The 6859-nt window shown below is 43.8% G+C and overlaps 1 non-coding gene across 1 annotated transcript; it reads left to right on the top strand.

The window, feature by feature from the left end:
- The first annotated feature begins 1571 nt into the window (after positions 1–1571).
- On the top strand, positions 1572–1704 carry LOC116884096. The gene has a single exon (XR_004385835.1). It is a non-coding gene; the product is annotated as a small nucleolar RNA SNORA76 (small nucleolar RNA).
- Positions 1705–6859: the final 5155 nt, after the last annotated feature.

Raw genomic sequence — 6859 nt, 5'->3', positions numbered from 1 at the left:
GATTCTCATTAGCTGCTTTCCTCTGCATCCCCTCCAGTCATCCCCTCGACCTCCCGCATTGCTGACCTCTGCCTGTTCTCCATTACCCTCAGCCAGCCGGGCCTCCCCCGGGGTGGCGTGCAAGATCGAAACTCCAGATGTGGACTGACTGGCAAGCACCTACTAGAAGATAATTCCCCTTGATCTGGACACCATATAAACGCAGATCTCATTAGCTCGCTCCTTCTCCAGCTTACACTTGCCTCGTTCCTCCACTGGAAATCAACTGCAACACTGGTGTGTTTCTGTGTCGCCTGTGTCTGTGTGTGTTTGCCACCATAAAGCAATCCGGGCTGCGTGCTTTTCAATGTGATGTCTTAAACTCACCATCCGTTTCTGCTTTTTATTTATTTATTCTTATTTTTCTGCACTAGATTTCAGTGCACTGGTTTTTGGTCATCCGTATACTCTTTGCAGGATACTTCGAATTCTAAGCTTTGCACGCCTTACAAATCGAAGCGCATCTCTGTGCTACCAAGCTAGATACGGCGTGCCAGAGCACTCAGCAAAGGCCTGCCTTCTCATGGAGTGTTGACGCATAACCTTTGTGACCCCTTTGGTTGAACCAACTATAAATCCACAGAGCGCTGGCCAGGCGGTGAGTCTCCATGTGCTCCCCGAGAGCACTAGGGAAGGCTTTCAGGAACCGGCCATCTAAAACAGAGACTTCCCTTCGCCTCCAGATCTGTGTCATCATGGTTTCCTAAACGTGATATATTCAAGCATGAATTGCAGCCCCAAAACTCCCCGATGAGATGGCTCTGCACTCCATCTCTAACAAACCAATAATTTCAATCGTTAGTCTTTTAAGAAAATTCCCCGTAAGTAGATTTATACTGCTTTTTTTTTTCTTTTTCTTTTTAAATTTGTTTATTTAATGTATGTGAGTACACTGTAGCTGTCTTCAGACACACCAGAAGAGGGCATCAGATCTCATTACAGATGGTTGTGAGCCACCATGTGGCTGCTGGGATTTGAACTCAGGACCCCTGGAAGAGTAGTCAGCGCCCTTAACCACTGAGCCATCTCTCCAGCCCTTTTTTCTTTTTTTCTTTTAAGATAGGGTTTTTGCTGTGCTGCCCCGACTGATCTCAAATTCTTAGATTTAATCAGTCCTCCCTCAGGCTCCTGAATAACTGGGACTACAATCTCAGGCTGCAGTGCTAGACTTGGTTCGTCTTTGGATTCTGTCTTATCTGTGTGATACTTTGGGCAAATATCTAATGATTTCTATTTCTCTCTTGGAAACATTTTGTTGTAAAAATTCTTTATCGGCATCTTCATTTCTATCACATTTTATTGGGTGGGGCACATGTGGCAGTCCAAGGACAACTCTCAAGAGTAGGTCTCTCCTTCCACTATGTGAGTCCCAGGGATCAAACTAAGGTCACCAGGTTTGGCCCTGGGAAGTGTCTCTCTTTGCTGAGCCATCTAACAAACTCTCATATGAGTATGTTTATTTGGACTCTCTTATGTGAGTCTTATGATAAAACTGTACCCTAAGTTTTGTTCATCTTACCTTTGAGCCCTTTGCCTTTGCCTTTGAGCCCCCGGCGCATCTCTCGTGGTGCCAGGGTTAAGCTGCGGCGCTAATAGCACTTTGCTGGCGCATAACTGGGGCCGCCTGCCTATCGCGGGCAGCCCTTTTAACCGCTAGCTACAGGCTAAAAATTAAAATTTAAAAAAAAAAAGGTTTTGCTCATCTTATGTATTCTAGTAAGGAACTGCTTGCTTCGATCTACATATCAGCCTCGAAGGACAGAATGAGAAAAGCAGTCGCCAACCGCAGCCACAAATGGAGGAAATTCATCTCCATGGTTCACTGAAATACTCAAAGCCTCTCTTTGTAATACCCCGAAAGAACACTGCACACTGGAGAAATCCACGATGCAGTAGACCTACATGAGAGCCTCAGGGACTTCGGGCACATGTGGAACAGCGTTTACATGGCACGTGTCCTACAGAATCACACTGAGATCCCTGTGGGAATGGGCTAGATTCAGGGGCAGGGCTACGGCCAGGGATTTAACGCGTTTCTATCCTCGACACCACTCACGCAAAGAACGTCTGTGTTCGGGACAGGTGTTTAGGAAGTAATAGCTGGTTGTGGACTGGAGGGAACTTCCAGCTCTCCCGCTACACCGGGCAACCACGCTCTGGGAAATGCTCACGTACTTCTTCAGCCAAAGCTGGCCTACATGACAAAGGGAGGCTGGCCCAGTCTGATCAAGGACAGATGGCTCCATCGCTGCAAGATGCAAACTTGATCTGCCTCAGTAACATTTTCTTCTGCTAATGTGAAGAGTTTAGGTGGCAGAGTATAAGTGTCTCTGCCAAAGATGACATTTCAGAAATGTCCTTGGTCTAAAGGAGACACCTGGCTCGGGGGTTACTTGGCCCTGATAATGAACACACCTTGCTTCAGGAGGCCGTTCTAGTGGAGCCATGCTAATAATGCTCAGAGCTTCCCCCTGAAAGTTAGGTACATGATCTGCTGCTGGATAACGGCATGATTAATGTGTATGATGCAATAAGGAAGCCCTAATTAGGAAACATCAGACAACAACGCCAACAGGCTTTTCCACATAACCGAAGCTTTCCCATCTACCAGGATTCTGAAGTGCTGGTGAGTTAAGTTTTGTAGACTCAGGAGTAAAGCCAGCAATCTACAGAGTCATCCCAGCATCCCTTCTGAAAATCCCTAAATCGGAAGACATTGCTTTGAAAATATGATCTGCAGTAGACTAATAAACCAGCCTGCAGTAGTTCAGCTAGTCTTCACGGTCAACCCTGGTAAGAGCGACAGAAACTCTCAGCCTGCTTTTGCGGGCAGTCCTACTGTCCAGTTTTTCATTCTTGTTCTTTTAAATAAACGATGAACAAAAACAAAACACTTTTGAAGTGAATTTATACCTGCCCCCTCTTTCTTTGGGCCAATAAAAACATTTTAGCAAGCCAGAGTTTGGCAATAGATTGTTTTTTTCTTTTTCTTTTCTTTTCTTTTTCTTTCTTTTTTTCTTTTTAGATCCAGGCACATGTAACCTAGACTGGTCAGACTCACTCCAGAGCTAAGAAGGACCAACTGATATTACTGCCTCTGCTCTCAAGAGACGGGCTTAAAGGGGTTGTTTTTAATAACAGCACTTAATAAATGAATATCAAATTTATATCAAACTATTCTTTTGCATTGGAAGAATATCCTGGAAAGGAAAACTTAAGGAAATTTTATACGACTAGCACATATACGTACATTTTAAGTGAAACATTTTTTTTACTGTTTCATATATGTTTAAAAATACATCTATTGGGTTGGGGATTTAGCTCAGTGGTAGAGCACTTGCCTAGGAAGCGCAAGGCCCTGGGTTCGGTCCCCAGCTCCGAAAAAAAGAACAAAAAAAAATACATCTATTGAGATGTAAATGTATATACCATCTATATAAATCCATATATATATACCATATATATATATATATATATATATATATCAATGTACAAAACAATGGTATAAACTTTTTTTAGACAAGTCTTTCTACATAGCTCAGCCTGGCCTTGGACTCATGGCCAACCTCCTGCCTCATCCTCCCAGAGATACCACTGTTTTTAGTAACTCTGGGTAAAAAAAAAAAAAAAAAAAAAAGTGCTTTCTTGCCCTCCAGAGGGTTAAAGGCCACACTCCAGAATCCATGGTCAGGCGGGAAGAACAGCTGCCGCCAAGGTTTTTTTCAGCACTGTCAATCTCAACCAATCATTAACTGCTAGAAATGTCTTGAACCCGGGAGGTTAGTGTTTGTACAGGACTGGGTAGAACAGCGCACACACTCTGAGCACTACTGACAGGCAGCACTCTTGTATGGAAAGGAACGTGTTGATTATCGTTCTGAAGAACAATTATTATTATTATTATTATTATTATTATTATTATTATTATTATTATTGCCAACCAGTTCCAACCATTAGTTAGCATTCCACCCAAATGAAAGGTTTATGTTTTTCTTTAATTGTGTTGTTTATTTCCTTTAATATGTGTGAGTGTTCTGCTGCGTGTGTGTCTGTATACCATGTGTGTACCTGGTACCTGAGGAGGTCTACACCCAGCTCTCTCCTCAGCCACAGACTGAAGGCTTCAGGCAAATTTCAGCTGGTTAACCCCATGGTGGACAGGCTTGCCATAAGTTGTACCCTTAGGAACGTTTTGCAACCACCATGGCCGACACGGATCCTGTAAATTGCATAACCTTGCTTGACCTTGTATCCCAGTCTTTGCGCTTTATCAGGCCAGGTGGGGGCGGGGAGGGGACGGAGGATGGCACCCTGAGCAGCACAGAGAGCTGGCCGTATTGCCAGCAGTGGACCTCAGAAGAAAGCACATCATGTTGGACGGCTTCTTCCTCCATAACTCTTGGATGTATTTGTATGCACTCATCTTGACTCACCTGATGACTGCTACCAGAGGAAAGGCAGAAGCCTTTCTCCCACAGTTCCTTTTGTCAGACCTTTTATTTCTTAAAGAGGTCTACCAATTTGTCTCTGAGTCCATGGGAATCTATAAAAAGGCCTGGTACAAAACACAAGAAATGTCAGACTGCTGCCCTTCAAGTAATCAAGTTCATATTTTAGGTCTAATCTCAATTTCTCTCCTCCAATTTCAACATGAACCACCAAGACCATGGGGCAGCATCTCAGCGTTTCTGAGGTAGTCCATTTGTTCCTAGAGCAAAGGGTAGGAACATATGTTAAAGGCATATGTTGCTTTACTGCATGGCTGAGAATAAAGCCCCCACGTGAACCTCTGTAAGGACAGCAGCATTTACTTCCAAATAATAAATGTTATTTATATTATTATATATTATATTATTAATTATATATTATATTATATAACAATATATTGATTTAAATATTATAATATTATTATAAATAAATATTATTTCTTTATTATCGCACCAGTGTCCACACTAAAAATTATTATAGCAGCTCAGGCCACACTTTTAATACCAGAATTTAAGAGGAAAAGGCAGGTGGATTTCCTAGAGTCCCAGGTCAGCCAGGGTTACATAAGACACCATCTCAAATAAATTAATCAAATAAATAAAATACGACTATGTTTTTAAATGAAAGAACAAGTTCAAATTTATTTGATTTATTAAAGTCACTACGAAGTGATGTAATCAAATATTTCTGGATCCATTTGTTATTGTTGTTTGTTTGTTAGGCCGTTTTGTTTTGCTCTGGGAAAATCTTCATGTTCTCTACAGAGCTCAGGAATTAGGGAACTTTAGGCAAGCACAATCTGAAGCTCAAAGCACTCTGTTCCGCTCACCAGTTGCTGTCTCTTATGAGCATGCCCACCCTCGGATTAAGGCAAAGTGTGTGACAGGCGAGGGCGGAGCTCTGAAGTGAAAACTACAGAGCCAAGGGCTAGCCTGTAACAACTGTTGATGTTTATCCAGAGCCTCTCAGGACTTTATAAATGTCCTTTCCTTCGTCCTCTGGGGTGAATGGGCGGCAGGCAGGGCTCTCGATGTTCATATGACGCATATTCTCTCTGTGATACGAAGAAACTAAAGGCCAGCAAAAGACCCTTAGAAAGCAGTTCAGTGAGGAGAAGGATTAGTTTCGACGCACGCCCTCAACAACAGTTAAGAGCGCTTTGTACACTGCTGCATGTTTCCCCAGAGCTCTGAGCTCCCACATGGTGGTGTCCTAAAGAAACTCTGCCTACCCTCGCCTGGGGACACTCTACACTCTGCGTGTTTTTACCCCCTTCCGTCCCCCCTCTTTTAGATTTATTTTATGTGTATAACTACTTTGCCTGTATGTATGTCTATGTGCCACATGCACGCCTGGGTTCCTAGAGAGACTTGGAACCAGAGTTATAGGCAGTTGTTCATTGGCGCGTGGGTGCTAGAAATTGAATCCTGGTCCTCTGAACAGCTGAGTCATCAGTCTAGATCTGCGGATGAGTCCCATGGATTCACACACACACACATTTAAACTAAATTTAAAACCTCACATATCATGTCTTTGAAGAAATATAGACATAGACATAGACTAAACCTTCTTAAAAGAAATGTGAAAGGGACAAAATGTCTTCACTCTATGTCCCAGTGCTCTTCAGGAGGCGTTTACTCTGGCTTTACCCCACCTCCCACCCCCGCTGCCATGTTTCTTTGCCACGTTCAGCTATAAATCATCAGGGTGGGGGGAACAGTGTCTGGTTCACAATCACAGTCCTTCCTGTATCTGGGTGATCAACCACATCAGATTTCAGGTATATTTCTAGACTATGAAGAGTTATTAAAGGTTTTCAAGGTGGTGGTGGGGCATTCTCCTCTTGTCTCTGGTTCTCCCAGCCTTAATGTCTTTGATTAAATACATATTGTTGGTATTCTGTCTAAGCTCCACCCCCACAGCTACCTGGGAATAGACAGGTATGCTCCGCCCCACAGTTGCCTGGCAACAGCCAGCTGTGCCTGACATTCTAAAAGGGGCTGCTTGTTCTCTCCTACCCTCTCTTACTTCTCTCTTACTCTTTGTTCTTTGCTGCTCTTGCCCCCTTCTCACCCCAACCCCCACGTGCCCATGGCCGGCCGCCTTTCCACTCTTCTACTCTTCTCTCATTAAACCTCTCCACGTGGAACCATGGTGGCTGGGTGTGTTCTGTTGGGGCACGGGCTGAGATTCGAAACTGTGGGAGTCTTGCACAATTCATTATGAAATGCAACTTGAAAAAGGAAACTGGAAAAGCTAAGGTGGTCAAGGGGGAGGGGGCTGGGAATCTTTTGACCTTTGCGGGTACCAGGCACCCACGGGGTGTACAGAC

Source organism: Rattus rattus, chromosome 14 (assembly GCF_011064425.1).
Source record: "Rattus rattus isolate New Zealand chromosome 14, Rrattus_CSIRO_v1, whole genome shotgun sequence".
Lineage (NCBI taxonomy): Eukaryota > Metazoa > Chordata > Mammalia > Rodentia > Muridae > Rattus > Rattus rattus.
This window is presented reverse-complemented; position numbering and strand designations above follow the sequence as displayed.